Source organism: Thermobia domestica, chromosome 6 (assembly GCF_964235325.1).
Source record: "Thermobia domestica chromosome 6, izTheDome1.hap1.1, whole genome shotgun sequence".
In the NCBI taxonomy this organism is placed as follows: domain Eukaryota; kingdom Metazoa; phylum Arthropoda; class Insecta; order Zygentoma; family Lepismatidae; genus Thermobia; species Thermobia domestica.
Window position 1 is genome coordinate 310214923 of NC_137459.1, and position 21928 is coordinate 310236850.

Sequence of the window (21928 nt, forward strand, 5' to 3'; positions counted from 1 at the left end):
TATTTTGAGGATGAGCACGAACCATTATGAGGCAACTATGAGCCTTTTGTCCGCAATTAGAAACGAAAATTCGGCAAATATGAGCGTTTTTACGGCACCTGTGCGGCCGTGGTCGGCAATTATGAATTAAAAGTCGGCAACTATGAGCGTTTTGACGGCTACTGTGAGGCTTTGGTCGGCAATTATGAACGAATGGTCGGCCACTATGAGCACATTTTCTTTAAATCTGAGCATTCTGACGGCTTGTGTGAGGAATCTGAAGGCAACTGTGAGTCTTTTGGCAGCAACCATGAATCATTTAACTTACATTATAGCAGTATGTAAGATATTATGAATGAAAAATGGTAACTATGAGCATCGTGGAAGCGAGTGTGAGCTTTTTAAAAGTACGTGTAAACATTCTGAAGGGAATTGTGAGTATTTTGAAGATGAGCACGCTCCATTATGTAGGCAACTATGAGCCTTTTGTCCGAAAATATGAACTAAAATCCGGCAAATATGAGCGTTTTTACGGCACCTGTGAGGCCTTGGTCGGCAATTATGAACGAATGGTCGGCAACTATGAGTACTTTTTCTTTAAATCTGAACATTCTGACGGCTTGTGTGAGGAATCTGACGGCAAATGTGAGCCTTTTGACAGCAACCATGAACCTTTTAACTTACACTGTGAGTAGTAAGTTAGATATTATGAATGAAATTCGGCAACTATGAGCACCGTGGAAGCGAGTGTGAGCATTTTGAAAGTATGTCTGAACATTCTGAAGGCAACTGTGAGTATTTTGAAGTTGAGAACGGACCATCATTTAGACAACTATGAGCCCTTTGTCCGCAATTATGAATGAAAGTCGGCAACTATGAACGTTTTGACGGCTACTGTGAGGCTTTGGTCGGCAATTATGAACGAATGATCGACAACTATGAGCACTTTTTCTTTAAATCTGAGCATTCTGACGGCTTGTGTGAGTAATCTGACGGCAACTGTTAGCCCTTTGACAGCAACCATGAACCATTTAACTTACACTATCAGCAGTATGCTAGATATTAGGAATCAGAAGTCGGCAAGTATGAGTATCGTGGAAGCGAGTGTGAGCATTTTGAAAGTACGTGAGAACATTCTGAAGGCAACTGTGAGTATTTTGAAGATGAGCACGAACCATTATGTAGGCAAATATGAGCCCTTTGTCCGCAAATATGAACGAAAAACCCGCAAATATGAGCGTTTTGACGGCACCTGTGAGGCCTTGGTTGGCAATTATGAACGAATGGTCGGCAACTATGAGCACTTTTTCTTTAAATCTGAGCATTCTGACGGCTTGTGTGAGGAATCTGAGGGCAACTGTGTCTTTTGACAGCAACCATAAACCATTTATCTTACACTATCAGCAGTATGTTAGATATTATGAATGAAAAGTCGGCAACTATGAGCATCGTGGAAGCAAGTGTGAGCATTTTGAAAGTACGTGGCAATCTGAAGGAAAATGTGAGTATCTTGAAGATGAGCACGAACCATTATGTCGGCAACTATTAGCACTTTGTTCGGAATTATGAAGGAAAATAAGGCAACTATGAGCGTTTTGACGGCTGCTGTGACGCCTTGGTGGACAATTATGAACGAATGGTCGGAAAGTATGAGCACTTTTTTTAAATCTGTTCATTCTGACGGCTTGTGTGAGGAATCTGACGGCAACTGTGTCTTTTGACAGCAACCATAAACCATTTATCTTACACTATCAGCAGTATGTTAGATATTATGATGAAAAGTCGGCAACTATGAGCATCGTGGAAGCGAGTGTGAGCATTTTGAAAGTACGTGTGAACATTCTGAAGGCAAATGTGAGTATTTTGAAGATGAGCACGAACCATTATGTAGTCAACTTTGAGCCCTTCTTCCGCAAATATGAAGGAAAGGTCGGCAAATATGACCATTTTGGCGGCAAATGTGAGGCCTTGTTTGGCAATTATGAACGAATGGTCGGCAACTATGAGCACTTTTTCTTTAAATATGAGCATTTTGACGGCTTGTGTGAGGAATCTGAAAGCAACCGTGAGCCTTTTGACAGCAACCACGAACCACTTAACTTACACTATCAGCAGAATGTTAGATATTATGAATTAAAAGTTGGCAACTATGAGCAACGTGGAAGCAAGTGTGAGCATTTTGAAAGTACGTCTGAACACTCTGAAGGCAACTGTGAGTATTTTGAAAATGAGCACGAACCATTATGTAGGCAACTATGAGCCCTTTGTCCGCAATTAGGAACGAAAAGTCGGCAAATATGAGCGTTTTACTACACCTGTGAGGCCTTGGTCGGCAATTGTGAATGAAAGTCGGCAACTATGAACGTTTTGACGGCTACTGTGAGGCCTTGGTCGGCAATAATGAACGAATAATCGGCAACTATGAGCGTTTTGACGGTTACTGTGAATCCTTGGTCGGCAATTATGAACGAATGGTCGGCAACTATGAGCACTTTTTCTTTAAATATGAGCATTTTGACGGCTTGTGTGAGGAATCTGAAAGCAACCGTGAGCCTTTTGACAGCAACCACGAACCACTTAACTTACACTATCAGCAGAATGTTAGATATTATGAATTAAAAGTTGGCAACTATGAGCAACGTGGAAGCAAGTGTGAGCATTTTGAAAGTACGTCTGAACACTCTGAAGGCAACTGTGAGTATTTTGAAAATGAGCACGAACCATTATGTAGGCAACTATGAGCCCTTTGTCCGCAATTAGGAACGAAAAGTCGGCAAATATGAGCGTTTTACTACACCTGTGAGGCCTTGGTCGGCAATTGTGAATGAAAGTCGGCAACTATGAACGTTTTGACGGCTACTGTGAGGCCTTGGTCGGCAATAATGAACGAATAATCGGCAACTATGAGCGTTTTTACGGCAGCTGTGAGGCCTTGGTCGGCAATTATGAACGAATGGTCGGCAACTATGAGTACTTTTTCTTTAAATCTGAGCATTCTGACGGCTTGTGTGAGGAATCTGACGGCAAATGTGAGCCTTTTGACAGCAACCTTGAATCTTTTAACTTACACTGTGAGTAGTAAGTTAGATATTATGAATGAAAGTCGGCAACTATGAGCACCGTGGAAGCGAGTGTGAGCATTTTGAAAGTATGTCTGAACATTCTGAAGGCAACTGTGAGTATTTTGAAGTTGAGAACGAACCATCATTTAGACAACTATGAGCCCTTTGTCCGCAATTATGAATGAAAGTCGGCAACTATGAACGTTTTGACGGCTACTGTGAGGCCTTGGTCGGCAATTATGAACGAATGGTCGGCCAGTATGAGCACATTTTCTTTAAATCTGAGCATTCTGACGGCTTGTATGAGGAATCTGACGGCAACTGTGTCTTTTGACAGCAACCATAAACCATTTATCTTACACTATCAGCAGCATGTTAGATATTATGAATGAAAAGTCGGCAACTATGAGCATCGTGGAAGCAAGTGTGAGCATTTTGGAAAAACGTGTGAACATTCTGAAGGCAAATGTGAGTATTTTCAAGATGAGCACGAACCATTATGTAGGCAACTATTAGCACTTTGTTCGGAATTATGAATGAAAATTCGGCAACTATGAGCGTTTTGACGGCTGCTGTGACGCCTTGGTGGACAATTATGAACGAATGGTCGGAAACTATAAGCACTTTTTTTTAAATCTGTGCATTCTGACGGCTTGTGTGAGGAATCTGACGGCAACTGTGTCTTTTGACAGCAACCATAAACCATTTATCTTACACTATCAGCAGTATGTTAGATATTATGAATGAAAAGTCGGCAACTATGAGCATCGTGGAAGCGAGTGTGAGCATTTTGAAAGTACGTGTGAACATTCTGAAGGCAAATGTGAGTATTTTGAAGATGAGCACGAACCATTATGTAGGCAACTATGAGCCCTTTGTCCGCAATTATAAACGAAAAGTCGGCAATTATGAGCGTTTTGACGGCACCTGTGAGGCCTTGGTCGGCAATTATGAACGAAAAGTCAGCAACTATGACCACTTTTTCTTTAAATGTGAGCATTCTGACGGCTTGTGTGAGGAATCTGATAGCAAATGTGAGCCTTTTCACAGCAACCATAAACCATTTATCTTACACTATTAGCAGTATGTTAGATATTATGAATGAAAAGTCGGCAACTATGAGCATCGTGGAAGCGAGTGTGAGCATTTTGAAAGTACGTGTGAACATTCTGAAGGCCACTGTGAGTATTTTGAAGATGAGCACGAACCATTATGTAGGCAACTATGAGCCCTTTGTCCGCAATTATAAACGAAAAGTCGGCAATTATGAGCGTTTTGACGGCACCTGTGAGGCCTTGGTCGGCAATTATGAACGAAAAGTCAGCAACTATGACCACTTTTTCTTTAAATGTGAGCATTCTGACGGCTTGTGTGAGGAATCTGACAGCAAATGTTAGCCTTTTCACAGCAACCATAAACCATTTATCTTACACTATCAGCAGTATGTTAGATATTATGAATGAAAAGTCGGCCACTATGAGCATCGTGGAAGCGAGTGTGAGCATTTTGAAAGTACGTGTGAACATTCTGAAGGCAACTATGAGTATTTTGAGGATGAGCACGAACCATTATGAGGCAACTATGAGCTTTTTGTCCGCAATTAGAAACGAAAATTCGGCAAATATGAGCGTTTTTACGGCACCTGTGCGGCCGTGGTCGGCAATTATGAATTAAAAGTCGGCAACTATGAGCGTTTTGACGGCTACTGTGAGGCTTTGGTCGGCAATTATGAACGAATGGTCGGCCACTATGAGCACATTTTCTTTAAATCTGAGCATTCTGACGGCTTGTGTGAGGAATCTGAAGGCAACTGTGAGTCTTTTGGCAGCAACCATGAATCATTTAACTTACATTATAGCAGTATGTAAGATATTATGAATGAAAAATGGTAACTATGAGCATCGTGGAAGCGAGTGTGAGCTTTTTAAAAGTACGTGTAAACATTCTGAAGGGAATTGTGAGTATTTTGAAGATGAGCACGCTCCATTATGTAGGCAACTATGAGCCTTTTGTCCGAAAATATGAACTAAAATCCGGCAAATATGAGCGTTTTTACGGCACCTGTGAGGCCTTGGTCGGCAATTATGAACGAATGGTCGGCAACTATGAGTACTTTTTCTTTAAATCTGAACATTCTGACGGCTTGTGTGAGGAATCTGACGGCAAATGTGAGCCTTTTGACAGCAACCATGAACCTTTTAACTTACACTGTGAGTAGTAAGTTAGATATTATGAATGAAAGTCGGCAACTATGAGCACCGTGGAAGCGAGTGTGAGCATTTTGAAAGTATGTCTGAACATTCTGAAGGCAACTGTGAGTATTTTGAAGTTGAGAACGGACCATCATTTAGACAACTATGAGCCCTTTGTCCGCAATTATGAATGAAAGTCGGCAACTATGAACGTTTTGACGGCTACTGTGAGGCTTTGGTCGGCAATTATGAACGAATGATCGACAACTATGAGCACTTTTTCTTTAAATCTGAGCATTCTGACGGCTTGTGTGAGTAATCTGACGGCAACTGTTAGCCCTTTGACAGCAACCATGAACCATTTAACTTACACTATCAGCAGTATGCTAGATATTAGGAATCAGAAGTCGGCAAGTATGAGTATCGTGGAAGCGAGTGTGAGCATTTTGAAAGTACGTGAGAACATTCTGAAGGCAACTGTGAGTATTTTGAAGATGAGCACGAACCATTATGTAGGCAAATATGAGCCCTTTGTCCGCAAATATGAACGAAAAACCCGCAAATATGAGCGTTTTGACGGCACCTGTGAGGCCTTGGTTGGCAATTATGAACGAATGGTCGGCAACTATGAGCACTTTTTCTTTAAATCTGAGCATTCTGACGGCTTGTGTGAGGAATCTGAGGGCAACTGTGTCTTTTGACAGCAACCATAAACCATTTATCTTACACTATCAGCAGTATGTTAGATATTATGAATGAAAAGTCGGCAACTATGAGCATCGTGGAAGCAAGTGTGAGCATTTTGAAAGTACGTGGCAATCTGAAGGAAAATGTGAGTATCTTGAAGATGAGCACGAACCATTATGTCGGCAACTATTAGCACTTTGTTCGGAATTATGAAGGAAAATAAGGCAACTATGAGCGTTTTGACGGCTGCTGTGACGCCTTGGTGGACAATTATGAACGAATGGTCGGAAAGTATGAGCACTTTTTTTAAATCTGTTCATTCTGACGGCTTGTGTGAGGAATCTGACGGCAACTGTGTCTTTTGACAGCAACCATAAACCATTTATCTTACACTATCAGCAGTATGTTAGATATTATGATGAAAAGTCGGCAACTATGAGCATCGTGGAAGCGAGTGTGAGCATTTTGAAAGTACGTGTGAACATTCTGAAGGCAAATGTGAGTATTTTGAAGATGAGCACGAACCATTATGTAGTCAACTTTGAGCCCTTCTTCCGCAAATATGAAGGAAAGGTCGGCAAATATGACCATTTTGGCGGCAAATGTGAGGCCTTGTTTGGCAATTATGAACGAATGGTCGGCAACTGTGAGCACTTTTTCTTTAAATATGAGCATTTTGACGGCTTGTGTGAGGAATCTGAAAGAAACCGTGAGCCTTTTGACAGCAACCACGAACCACTTAACTTACACTATCAGCAGAATGTTAGATATTATGAATTAAAAGTTGGCAACTATGAGCAACGTGGAAGCAAGTGTGAGCATTTTGAAAGTACGTCTGAACACTCTGAAGGCAACTGTGAGTATTTTGAAAATGAGCACGAACCATTATGTAGGCAACTATGAGCCCTTTGTCCGCAATTAGGAACGAAAAGTCGGCAAATATGAGCGTTTTACTACACCTGTGAGGCCTTGGTCGGCAATTGTGAATGAAAGTCGGCAACTATGAACGTTTTGACGGCTACTGTGAGGCCTTGGTCGGCAATAATGAACGAATAATCGGCAACTATGAGCGTTTTGACGGTTACTGTGAATCCTTGGTCGGCAATTATGTATGAATGGTCGGCAACTATGAGCAATTTTTCTTTAAATCTGAGCATTCTGACGGCTTGTGTGAGTAATCTGATGGCAACTGTTAGCCCTTTGACAGCAACCATTAACCATTTAACTTACACTATCAGCAGTATGTTAGATATTATGATGAAAAGTCGGCAAATATGAGCATCGTGGAAGCGAGTGTGAGCATTTTGAAAGTACGTGTGAACATTCTGAAGGCCACTGTGAGTATTTTGAAGATGAACACGAACCATTATGTAGGCAACTATGAGCCCTTTGTCCGCAATTATAAACGAAAAGTCGGCAATTATGAGCGTTTTGACGGCAGCTGTGAGGCCTTGGTCGGCAATTATGAACGAAAAGTCAGCAACTATGAGCCCTTTTTCTTTAAATGTGAGCATTCTGAGGGCTTGTGTGAGGAATCTGACAGCAAATGTGAACCTTTTCACAGCAACCATAAACCATTTATCTTACACTATCAGCAGTATGTTAGATATTATGAATGAAAAGTCGGCCACTATGAGCATCGTGGAAGCGAGTGTGAGCATTTTGAAAGTACGTGTGAACATTCTGAAGGCAAATGTGAGTATTTTGAAGATGAGCACGAACCATTATGTAGTCAACTTTGAGCCCTTTTTCCGCAAATATGAAGGAAAAGTCGGCAAATATGACCGTTTTGGCGGCAAATGTGAGGCCTTGTTTGGCAATCATGAACGAATGGTCGGCAACTATGAGCACTTTTTCTTTAAATATGAGCATTTTGACGGCTTGTGTGAGGAATCTGAAAGCAACCGTGAGCCTTTTGACAGCAACCACGAACCACTTAACTTACACTATCAGCAGAATGTTAGATATTATGAATTAAAAGTTGGCAACTATGAGCAACGTGGAAGCAAGTGTGAGCATTTTGAAAGTACGTCTGAACATTCTGAAGGCAACTGTGAGTATTTTGAAAATGAGCACGAACCATTATGTAGGCGACTATGAGCCCTTTGTCCGCAATTAGGAACGAAAAGTCGGCAAATATGAGCGTTTTACTGCACCTGTGAGGCCTTGGTCGGCAATTGTGAATGAAAGTCGCCAACTATGAACGTTTTGACGGCTACTGTGAGGCCTTGGTCGGCAATAATGAACGAATGATCGGCAACTATGAGCGTTTTGACGGCTACTGTGAATCCTTGGTCGGCAATTATGTACGAATGGTCGGCAACTATGAGCACTTTTTCTTTAAATCTGAGCATTCTGACGGCTTGTGTGAGGAATCTGACGCCAACTGTGAGTCTTTTGACAGCTACCATGAACCATTTAACTTACACTTTTAGCAGTATGTTAGATATTATGAATGAAACGTCGGCAACTATGAGCATCGTGGAAGCGAGTGTGAGCATTTTGAAAGTACGTATGAACATTCTGAAGGCAACTGTGAGCATTTTGGAGATAAGCACGAACCATTATGTAGGCAACTATGAGCCCTTTGTCCGCAATTATGAAGGAAAAGTCGGCAACTATGAGCGTTTTGACGGCACCTGTCAGGCCTTGGTCGGCAATTATGAGCGAAAAGTCAGCAGCTATCAGCGTTTTCACGGCAACTATGAGCCCTTTGTTCGGAATTATGAACGAAAAGTCGGCAACTATGAGCGTTTTGACAGCACCTGTGAGGGCTTGGTCGGCAATTATGAACGAATGATCGGCAACTATGAGCACTTTTTCTTTAAATTTGAGCATTCTGACTGCTTGTGTGAGGAATCTGACGGGAACTGTGAGCCTTTTGACAGCAACATTAACCATTTAACTTACACTATCAGCAGTATATTAGATATTGTGAATGAAAAAACGGCAACTATGAGCACCGTGGAATCGAATGTGACCATTTTGAAAGTACGTGTGAACATTCTGAAGGCAACTGGGAGTATTTGAAGATGAGAACGAACCATTATGTAGGCAACTATGAGCCCTTTGTCCGCAATTATGAACGAAAAGTAGGAAAATATGAGCGTTTTGACGGCTATTGAGGTCTTGGTCGTCAATTATGAACGAATGATCGGCAACTATGAGCACTTTTTCTTTAAATCTGAGCATTCTGACGGCTTGTGTGAGGAATCTGACCGCAACTGTGAGCCTTTTGACTGCAACCATGAACCATTTAACTTACACTATCAGCAGTATGTTAGATATTATGAATGAAAAGTCGGCAACTATGAGCATCGTGGAAGCGAGTGTGAGCATTTTGAAAGTACGTGTGAACATTCTGAAGGCAACTAGGAGTATCTTGAAGATGAGCACGAACCATTATGTAGGCAACTATGAGCCCTTTGTCCGCAATTATGAACGAAAAGTCGCCAATGATGAGCGTTTTGACGACACCTGTCAGGCCTTGTTCGGCAATTATGAACGAAAAGTCAGCTACTATGAGCACTTTTTCTTTAAATGTGAGCATTCTGACGGCTTGTGTGAGAAATCTGACGGCAACTGTGAGCCTTTTGACAGCAACCTTGAACCATTTAACTTACAATATCAGCAGTAAGTTAGATATTATGAATGAAAAGTCGGCAACTATGAGCACCGTGGAAGCGAGTGTGAGCATTTTGAAAGTACGTGTGAACATTCTGAAAGCAACTGTGATCATTTTGAAGATGAGCACGAAACATTATGTAGGCAATTATGAGCCCTTTGTCCGCAATTATGAACGAAAAGTCGGCAATTATGAGCGTTTTGACAGCAACCATGAACCATTTAACTTACACTATCAGCAGTATGTTAGATATTATGAATGAAAAGTCGGCAACTATGAGCAACGTGGAAGCGAGTGTGAGCATTTTGAAAGTATCTCTGAACATTCTGAGGGCAACTGTGAGTATTTTGAAGATGAGCACGAATCATTATGTAGGCAACTATGAGCCCTTTATCCGCAATTAGTAACGAAAAGTCGGCAACTATGAGCGTTTTACGGCACCTGTGAGGCCTTGGTCGGGAATTATGAACGAAAAGTCGGCAGCTATGAGCGTTTTGACGGCACCTGTGAGTCCTTGGTCGGCAATAATGAACGAATGGTCGGCAAATACGAGCACTTCTTCTATAAATCTGAGACTTCTGACGGCTTGTGTGAGGTATGTGACTGCAAATGTGAGACTTTTGACAGCAACCATGAACCATTTAACTTACACTATCAGCAGAATGTTAGATATTATGAATGGAAAGTCGGCAACTATGAGCATCGTGGAAGCGAGTGTGAGCATTTTGATAGTACGTGAAACATTCTAAAGGCAACTGTAAGTATTTTGAAGATGAGCAAGAACCATTATGTAGGCAACTATGAGCCCTTTGTCCGCAAATATGAACGAAAAATCGGCAGTTATGAGCGTTTTGACGGCACCTGTGAGGCCTTGGTCGGGAATTATGAACGAAAAGTCGGCAACTATGAGCGTTTTGACGGCTACTGTGAGGTCTTGGTCGGCAATTATGAACGAACGGTCGGCAACTATGAGGACTTTTTTTTAAATCTGAGCATTCTGACGGCTTGTGTGAGGAATCTGACGGAAACTGCGAGTCTTTTGACAGCAACCATGAACCATTTAACTTACATTATAGCAGTATGTTAGATATTATGATTTAAAAGTCGGCAACTATGAGCATCGTGGAAGCGAGTGTGAGCATTTTGAAAGTACGTGTGAACAATCTGAAGGCAACTGGGAGTATTTTGAAGATGAGCACGAACCATTATGTAGTCAACTTTGAGCCCTTTTTCCGCAAATATGAAGGAAAAGTCGGCAAATATGACCGATTTTGGCGGCAAATGTGAGGCCTTGTTTGGCAATTATGAACGAATGGTCGGCAACTATGAGCACTTTTTCTTTAAATATGAGCATTTTGACGGCTTGTGTGAGAAATCTGAAAGCAACCGTGAGCCTTTTCACAGCAACCATAAACCATTTATCTTACACTATCAGCAGTATGTTATATATTATGAATGAAAAGTCGGCCACTATGATCATCGTGGAAGCGAGTGTGAGCATTTTGAAAGTACGTGTGAACATTCTGAAGGCAAATGTGAGTATTTTGAAGATGAGCACGAACCATTATGTAGTCAACTTTGAGCCCTTTTTCCGCAAATATGAAGGAAAGGTCGGCAAATATGACCGTTTTGGCGGCAAATGTGAGGCCTTGTTTGGCAATTAGGAACGAATGGTCGGCAACTATGAGCACTTTTTCTTTAAATATGAGCATTTTGACGGCTTGTGTGAGGAATCTGAAAGCAACCGTGAGCCTTTTGACAGCAACCACGAACCACTTAACTTACACTATCAGCAGAATGTTAGATATTATGAATTTAAAGTTGGCAACTATGAGCAACGTGGAAGCAAGTGTGAGCATTTTGGAAGTACGTCTGAACATTCTGAAGGCAACTGTGAGTATTTTGAAAATGAGCACGAAGCATTAAGTAGGCAACTATGAGCCCTTTGTCCGCAATTAGGAACGAAAAGTCGGAAAATATGAGCGTTCTACTGCACCTGTGAGGCCTTGGTCGGCAATTGTGAATGAAAGTCGCCAACTATGAACGTTTTGACGGCTACTGTGAGGCCTTGGTCGGCAATAATGAACGAATGATCGGCAACTATGAGCGTTTTGACGGCTACTGTGAATCCTTGGTCGGCAATTATGTACGAATGGTCGGCAACTATGAGCACTTTTTCTTTAAATCTGAGCATTCTGACGGCTTGTGTGAGGAATCTGACGGCAACTGTGAGTCTTTTGACAGCTACCATGAACCATTTACCTTACACTTTTAGCAGTATGTTAGATATTACGAATGAAACGTCGGCAACTATGAGCATCGTGGAAGCGAGTGTGAGCATTTTGAAAGTACGTATGAACATTCTGAAGGCAACTGTGTGCATTTTGGAGATAAGCACGAACCATTATGTAGGCAACTATGAGCCCTTTGTCCGCAATTATGAAGGAAAAGTCGGCAACTATGAGCGTTTTGACGGCACCTGTCAGGCCTTGGTCGGCAATTATGAGCGAAAAGTCAGCAGCTATCAGCGTTTTCACGGCAACTATGAGCCCTTTGTTCGGAATTATGAACGAAAAGTCGGCAACTATGAGCGTTTTGACAGCACCTGTGAGGGCTTGGTCGGCAATTATGAACGAATGATCGGCAACTATGAGCACTTTTTCTTTAAATTTGAGCATTCTGACTGCTTGTGTGAGGAATCTGACGGGAACTGTGAGCCTTTTGACAGCAACATTAACAATTTAACTTACACTATCAGCAGTATATTAGATATTATGATTGAAAAAACGGCAACTATGAGCACCGTGGAATCGAGTGTGACCATTTTGAAAGTACGTGTGAACATTCTGAAGGCAACTGGGAGTATTTGAAGATGATAACGAACCATTATGTAGGCAAATATGAGCCCTTTGTCCGCAATTATGAACGAAAAGTAGGCAAATATGAGCGTTTTGACGGCTATTGAGGCCTTGGTCGGCAATTATGATCGGCATTTATGAGCACTTTTTTCTTTAAATCTGAGCATTCTGACGGCTTGTGTGAGGAATCTGACCGCAACTGTGAGTCTTTTGACTGCAACCATGAACCATTTAACTTACACTATCAGCAGTATGTTAGATATTATGAATGAAAAGTCGGCAACTATGAGCATCGTGGAAGCGAGTGTGAGCATTTTGAAAGTACGTGTGAACATTCTGAAGGCAACTGGGAGTATCTTGAAGATGAGCACGAACTATTATGTAGACAACTATGAGCCCTTTGTCCGCAATTATGAACGAAAAGTCGCCAATGAAGAGCGTTTTGACGACACCTGTCAGGCCTTGTTCGGCAATTATGAACGAAAAGTCAGCTACTATGAGCACTTTTTCTTTAAATGTGAGCATTCTGACGGCTTGTGTGAGGAATCTGACGGCAACTGTGAGTCTTTTGACAGCAAAATGAACCATTTAACTTACACTTTCAGCAGTATGTTAGATATTATGAATGAAAAGTCGGCAACTATGAGCATCGTGGAAGCGAGTGTGAGCATTTTGAAAGTACGTGTGAACATTCTGAAAGCAACTGTGATCATTTTGAAGATGAGCACGAAACATTATGTAGGAAACTTTGCGCCCTTTGTCCGCAATTATGAACGAAAAGTCGGCAGCTATGAGCGTTTTGACGGCACCTGTGAGTCCTTGGTCGGCAATTATGAACGAATGGTCGGCAACTATGAGCAGTTTTTCTTTAAAACTGAGCATTCTGACGGCTTGTGTGAGGAATCTGACGCCACTGTGAGCCTTTAGGCAGCAACCACGAAGCATTTAACTTACACTATCCCCAGTAAGTTAGATATTATGGATGAAAATTCGACAACTATGAGCACCGTGGAATCGAGTGTGAGCAATTTGAAAGTACGTCTGAACATTCTGAAGGCAACTGTGAGTATTTTGAAGATGAGCACGAACCATTATGTAGGCAATTATGAGCCCTTTGTCCGCAATTATGAACGAAAAGTCGGCAATTATGAGCGTTTTGACAGCAACCATGAACCATTTAACTTACACTATCAGCAGTATGTTAGATATTATGAATGAAAAGTCGGCAACTATGAGCAACGTGGAAGCGAGTGTGAGCATTTTGAAAGTATCTCTGAACATTCTGAGGGCAACTGTGAGTATTTTGAAGATGAGCACGAATCATTATGTAGGCAACTATGAGCCCTTTATCCGCAATTAGTAACGAAAAGTCGGCAACTATGAGCGTTTTACGGCACCTGTGAGGCCTTGGTCGGGAATTATGAACGAAAAGTCGGCAGCTATGAGCGTTTTGACGGCACCTGTGAGTCCTTGGTCGGCAATAATGAACGAATGGTCGGCAAATACGAGCACTTCTTCTATAAATCTGAGACTTCTGACGGCTTGTGTGAGGTATGTGACTGCAAATGTGAGACTTTTGACAGCAACCATGAACCATTTAACTTACACTATCAGCAGAATGTTAGATATTATGAATGGAAAGTCGGCAACTATGAGCATCGTGGAAGCGAGTGTGAGCATTTTGATAGTACGTGAAACATTCTAAAGGCAACTGTAAGTATTTTGAACATGAGCACGAACCATTATGTAGGCAACTATGAGCCCTTTGTCCGCAATTAGGAACGAAAATTCGGCAACTATGAGCCTTTTTACGGCACCTGTGAGGCCTTGGTCGGCAATTATGAACAAATGTTCGGCCACTATGAGCATTTATTCTTTAAGTCTGGGAATTCTGACCGTTTGAGGGAGGAATCTGACGGACATTGTGAGCCTTTTGACAGCAACCATGAACCATTTAACTTACACTGTGCGTAGTAAGTTAGATATTATGAATGAAAAGTCGGAAACTATGAGCACCGTGGAAGCGAGTGTGAGCATTTTGAAAGTACGTCTGAACATTCTGAAGGCAACTGTGAGTATCTTGAAGATGAGAACGAACCATTATGTAGGCAACTATGAGCCCTTTGTCCGCAATTATGAACGAAAAGTAGGCAAATATGAGCATTTTGACGGCAGCTGTGAGGCCTTGGTCGACAATTATGAACGAATGGTCGGCCATTATGAGCACTCTTTCTTTAAATCTGAGCATTCTTACGGCTTGTGTGAGGAATCTGACATCAACTGTGATCCTTTTGACAGCAACCATGAACCATTGAACTTATACTATCAGCACTAAGTCAGATATTATGAATGAAAAGTCTGCAACTATGAGCACCGTGGAATTGAGTGGGAGCATTTTGAAAGTACGTCTGAACATTCTGAAGGCAACAGTGATTATTTTGAAGATGAGCAAGAACCATTATGTAGGCAACTATGAGCCCTTTGTCCGCAAATATGAACGAAAAGTCGGCAGTTATGAGCGTTTTGACGGCACCTGTGAGGCCTTGGTCGGGAAATATGAACGAAAAGTCGGCAACTATGAGCGTTTTGACGGCTACTGTGAGGTCTTGGTCGGCAATTATGAACGAACGGTCGGCAACTATGAGGATTTTTTTTTAAATCTGAGCATTCTGACGGCTTGTGTGAGGAATCTGACGGAAACTGCGAGTCTTTTGACAGCAACCATGAACCATTTAACTTACATTATAGCAGTATGTTAGATATTATGAATTAAAAGTCGGCAACTAAGAGCATCGTGGAAGCGAGTGTGAGCATTTTGAAAGTACGTGTGAACATTCAGAAGGCAACTGGGAGTATTTTGAAGATGAGCACGAACCATTATGTAGGCAACTATGAGCCCTTTTTCCGCAATTATGAACGAAAATTTGGCAAATATTAGCGTTTTGACGGCTATTGAGGCCTTGACGGCAATTATGAACGAATGATCGGCATTTATGAGCACTTTTTCTTTAAATCTGAGCATTCTGACGGCTTGTGTGAGGAATCTGACCGCAACTGTGAGCCTTTTGACTGCAACCATGAACCATTTAACTTACACTATCAGCAGTATGTTCGATATTATGAAAGAAAAGTCGGCAACTATGAGCATCGTGGAAGCGAGTATGAGCATTCTGAAAGTACGTGTGAACATTCTGAAGGCAAGGGTGAGTGTTTTGAGAATGAGCACGAACCATTATGTAGGCAACTATGAGCCCTTTGTCCGCAATTATGAACGAAAAGTCGGCAACTATGAGCGTTTTGACAGCACCTGTGAGGGCTTGGTCGGCAATTATGAACGAATGATCGGCAACTATGAGCACTTTTTCTTTAAATTTGAGCATTCTGACTGCTTGTGTGAGGAATCTGACGGGAACTGTGAGCCTTTTGACAGCAACATTAACCATTTAACTTACACTATCAGCAGTATATTAGATACTATGAATGAAAAAACGGCAACTATGAGCACCGTGGAATCGAGTGTGACAATTTTGAAAGTACGTGTGAACATTCTGAAGGCAACTGTGAGCATTTTGGAGATAAGCACGAACCATTATGTAGGCAACTATGAGCCCTTTGTCCGCAATTATGAAGGAAAAGTCGGCAACTATGAGCGTTTTGACGGCACCTGTCAGGCCTTGGTCGGCAATTATGAGCGAAAAGTCAGCAGCTATCAGCGTTTTCACGGCAACTATGAGCCCTTTGTTCGGAATTATGAACGAAAAGTCGGCAACTATGAGCGTTTTACGGCACCTGTGAGGCCTTGGTCGACAATTATGAACGAATGGTCGGCCACTATTAGCACTCTTTCTTTAAATCTGAGCATTCTTACGGTTTGTGTGAGGAATCTGACATCAACTGTGATCCTTTTGACAGCAACCATGAACCATTGAACTTACACTATCAGCACTAAGTCAGATATTATGAATGAAAAGTCTGCAACTATGAGCACCGTGGAATCTAGTGGGAGCTTTTTGAAAGTACGTCTGAACATTCTGAAGGCAACAGTGATTATTTTGAAGATGAGCAAGAACCATTATGTAGGCAACTATGAGCCCTTTGTCCGCAAATATGAACGAAAAGTCGGCAGTTATGAGCGTTTTGACGGCACCTGTGAGGCCTTGGTCGGGAATTATGAACGAAAAGTCGGCAACTATGAGCGTTTTGACGGCTACTGTGAGGTCTTGGTCGGCAATTATGAACGAACGGTCGGCAACTATGAGGACTTTTTTTAAATCTGAGCATTCTGACGGCTTGTGTGAGGAATCTGACGGAAACTGCGAGTCTTTTGACAGCAACCATGAACCATTTAACTTACATTATAGCAGTATGTTAGATATTATGAATTAAAAGTCGGCAACTATGAGCATCGTGGAAGCGAGTGTGAGCATTTTGAAAGTACGTGTGAACATTCTGAAGGCAACTGGGAGTATTTTGAAGATGAGCACGAACCATTATGTAGTCAACTTTGAGCCCTTTTTCCGCAAATATGAAGGAAAAGTCGGCAAATATGACCGTTTTGGCGGCAAATGTGAGGCCTTGTTTGGCAATTATGAACGAATGGTCGGCAACTATGAGCACTTTTTCTTTAAATATGAGCATTTTGACGGCTTGTGTGAGGAATCTGAAAGCAACCGTGAGCCTTTTGACAGCAACCACGAACCACTTAACTTACACTATCAGAAGAATGTTAGATATTATGAATTAAAAGTTGGCAACTACGAGCAACGTGGAAGCAAGTGTGAGCATTTTGAAAGTACGTCTGAACATTCTGAAGGCAACTGTGAGTATTTTGAAAATGAGCACGAACCATTATGTAGGCAACTATGAGCCCTTTGTCCGCAATTAGGAACGAAAAGTCGGCAAATATGAGCGTTTTACTGCACCTGTGAGGCCTTGGTCGGCAATTGTCAATGAAAGTCGCCAACTATGAACGTTTTGACGGCTACTGTGAGGCCTTGGTCGGCAATAATGAACGAATGATCGGCAACTATGAGCGTTTTGACGGCTACTGTGGATCCTTGGTCGGCAATTATGTACGAATGGTCGGCAACTATGAGCACTTTTTCTTTAAATCTGAGCATTCTGACGGCTTGTGTGAGGAATCTGATGGCAACTGTGAGTCTTTTGACAGCTACCATGAACCATTTACCTTACACTTTTAGCAGTATGTTAGATTTTACGAATGAAACGTCGGCAACTATGAGCATCGTGGAAGCGAGTGTGAGCATTTTGAAAGTACGTATGAACATTCTGAAGGCAACTGTGAGCATTTTGGAGATAAGCACGAACCATTATGTAGGCAACTATGAGCCCTTTGTCCGCAATTATGAAGGAAAAGTCGGCAACTATGAGCGTTTTGACGGCACCTGTCAGGCCTTGGTCGGCAATTATGAGCGAAAAGTCAGCAGCTATCAGCGTTTTCACGGCAACTATGAGCCCTTTGTTCGGAATTATGAACGAAAAGTCGGCAACTATGAGCATCGTGGAAGCGAGTGTGAGCATTTTGAAAGTACGTATGAACATTCTGAAGGCAACTGTGAGCATTTTGGAGATAAGCACGAACCATTATGTAGGCAACTATGAGCCCTTTGTGCGCAATTATAAACGAAAAGTCGGCAATTATGAGCGTTTTGACGGCACCTGTGAGGCCTTGGTCGGCAATTATGAACGAAAAGTCAGCAACTATGACCACTTTTTCTTTAAATGTGAGCATTCTGATGGCTTGTGTGAGGAATCTGACAGCAAATGTGAGCCTTTTCACAGCAACCATAAACCATTTATCTTACACTATTAGCAGTATGTTAGATATTATGAATGAAAAGTCGGCAACTATGAGCATCGTGGAAGCGAGTGTGAGCATTTTGAAAGTACGTGTGAACATTCTGAAGGCCACTGTGAGTATTTTGAAGATGAGCACGAACCATTATGTAGGCAACTATGAGCCCTTTGTCCGCAATTATAAACGAAAAGTCGGCAATTATGAGCGTTTTGACGGCACCTGTGAGGCCTTGGTCGGCAATTATGAACGAAAAGTCAGCAACTATGACCACTTTTTCTTTAAATGTGAGCATTCTGACGGCTTGTGTGAGGAATCTGACAGCAAATGTGAGCCTTTTCACAGCAACCATAAACCATTTATCTTACACTATCAGCAGTATGTTAGATATTATGAATGAAAAGTCGGCCACAATGAGCATCGTGGAAGCGAGTGTGAGCATTTTGAAAGTACGTGTGAACATTCTGAAGGCAACTGTGAGTATTTTGTGGATGAGCACGTATCATTATGAGGCAACTATGAGCTTTTTGTCCGCAATTAGAAACGAAAATTCGGCAACTATGAGCGTTTTTACGGCACCTGTGCGGCCGTGGTCGGCAATTATGAATGAAAAGTAGGCAACTATGAGCGTCTTGACGGCTACTGTGAATCCTTGGTCGGCAATTATGTATGAATGGTCGGCAACTATGAGCACTTTTTAAATCTGAGCATTCTGACGGCTTGTGTGAGTAATCTGACGGCAACTGTTAGCCCTTTGACAGCAACCATTAACCATTTAACTTACGCTATCAGCAGTATCTTAGATATTATGAATGGAAAGTTGGCAACTATGAGCATCGTGGAAGCGAGTGTGAGTACTTTGAAAGTACGTATGAACATTCTGAATTCAACTGTTAGCATTTTGGAGATAAGCACGAACCATTATGTAGGCAACTATGAGCCCTTTGTCCGCAATTATGAACGAAAATTCGGCAACTATGAGCATTTTTACATCACCTGTGAGGCCTTGGTCGGAAATTATGAATGAAAAGTCGGCAACTATGAGCGTTTTGACGGCTACTGTGAGGCCTTGGTTGGCAATTATGAACGAATGGTCGGCCAGTATGAGCACATTTACTTTAAATCTGAGCATTCTGACGGCTTGTGTGAGGAATCTGACGGCAACTGTGTCTTTTGACAGCAACCATAAACCATTTATCTTACACTATCAGCAGTATGTTAAATATTATGAATGAAAAGTCGGCAACTATGAGCATCGTGGAAGCAAGTGTGAGCATTTTGGAAAAACGTGTGAACATTCTGAAGGCAAATGTGAGTATTTTCAAGATGAGCACGAACCATTATGTAGGCAACTATTAGCACTTTGTTCGGAATTATGAAGGAAAATTCGGCAGCTATGAGCGTTTTGACGGCTGCTGTGACGCCTTGGTGGACAATTATGAACGAATGGTCGGAAACTATAAGCACTTTTTTTAAATCTGTGCATTCTGACGGCTTGTGTGAGGAATCTGACGGCAACTGTGTCTTTTGACAGCAACCATAAACCATTTATCTTACACTATGAGCAGTATGTTAGATATTATGAATGAAAAGTCGGCAACTATGAGCATCGTGGAAGCGAGTGTGAGCATTTTGAAAGTACGTGTGAACATTCTGAAGGCAAATGTGAGTATTTTGAAGATGAGCACGAACCATTATGTAGGCAACTATGAGCCCTTTGTGCGCAATTATAAACGAAAAGTCGGCAATTATGAGCGTTTTGACGGCACCTGTGAGGCCTTGGTCGGCAATTATGAACGAAAAGTCAGCAACTATGACCACTTTTTCTTTAAATGTGAGCATTCTGACGGCTTGTGTGAGGAATCTGACAGCAAATGTGAGCCTTTTCACAGCAACCATAAACCATTTATCTTACACTATTAGCAGTATGTTAGATATTATGAATGAAAAGTCGGCAACTATGAGCATCGTGGAAGCGAGTGTGAGCATTTTGAAAGTACGTGTGAACATTCTGAAGGCCACTGTGAGTATTTTGAAGATGAGCACGAACCATTATGTAGGCAACTATGAGCCCTTTGTCCGCAATTATAAACGAAAAGTCGGCAATTATGAGCGTTTTGACGGCACCTGTGAGGCCTTGGTCGGCAATTATGAACCAAAAGTCAGCAACTATGACCACTTTTTCTTTAAATGTGAGCATTCTGACGGCTTGTGTGAGGAATCTGACAGCAAATGTGAGCCTTTTCACAGCAACCATAAACCATTTATCTTACACTATCAGCAGTATGTTAGATATTATGAATGAAAAGTCGGCCACTATGAGCATCGTGGAAGCGAGTGTGAGCATTTTGAAAGTACGTGTGAACATTCTGAAGGCAACTGTGAGTATTTTGAGGATGAGCACGAACCATTATGAGGCAACTATGAGCTTTTTGTCCGCAATTAGAAACGAAAATTCGGCAACTATGAGCGTTTTTACGGCACCTGTGCGGCCGTGGTGGGCAATTATGAATGAAAAGTCGGCAACTATGAGCGTTTTGACGGCTACTGTGAATCCTTGGTCGGCAATTATGTATGAATGGTCGGCAACTATGAGCACTTTTTAAATCTGAGCCTTCTGACGGCTTGTGTGAGTAATCTGACGGCAACTGTTAGCCCTTTGACAGCAACCATTAACCATTTAACTTACACTATCAGCAGTATCTTAGATATTATGAATGGAAAGTTGGCAAGTATGAATATCGTGGAAGCGAGTGTGAGCACTTTGAAAGTAGTGTTGTAAATAGAAAAAAAAAACGGTTCGTATTTTTTCAGAAATGTACGTTTTTTTTAGAAAAAAAACATTGCCTCTCGTTTTTTTTCTAAATTTCGTTTTTTTTCAAATAGTCATTTGTAATGCATCTTACGTCTATTTAAGTATTAAATATTTTTATGTAGGTATAATCACCGTAAAATGCAACATAAATTAAACGCTAGATACTGATACGCTACAAATATTTTACAATTTACATGAATACCATACCTATTAACAATTCGGGTTTCAGCAGTTTTCATCAATATCAACTAAGAAATAAAAGTAGAAATGAAATTTTGTTTTTTCGTGAAAGCAGGCCTTTAATAAGTACGAAAATAATGTCACGAACAGTATAAAATTCCAATAACTTGTCTAAAGGTAAAAACTAATACTAATTTGCCTAATAGTATTTTTCTAAATGTCATATATAAATAATGTGTCGACTAGATATATATGATATGCAGAACCGGCTCTACCATATATGCAGTGGTGTATTTACGATTTTGTTTCGGGAGGGGCTTTGCTAACTTTCGGGGGGGAGGGCTTTGCCTGAAAATGTGAAAATTCTGCAAGATATTTCATATACTTTACTAAAGTAAGTAAGATTTCGGGGGGGGGCTTAAGCCGGGAAACCCTCCTAAATACGCCACTGTATATATGTAACACGTGCATTTGCGTGGAACGGCAAGCTTGGATGGTCCGGCAAAATCTGTCATAAGTATATTATTTAAATTAAATATTTCTTGTTGGAAACATACTTCATGATGATGGTAGTTACATTTACTAAGCTGACCTTCTATTTGAATACTACATTCATAAATTATGTTTTTAGGTTGCATTAGTTTAAGACCACATGGACAATGCTAAAGCAAATGGTCGAATAAATCCGAGCACAAATTGCTTGATTGTTGTCAAA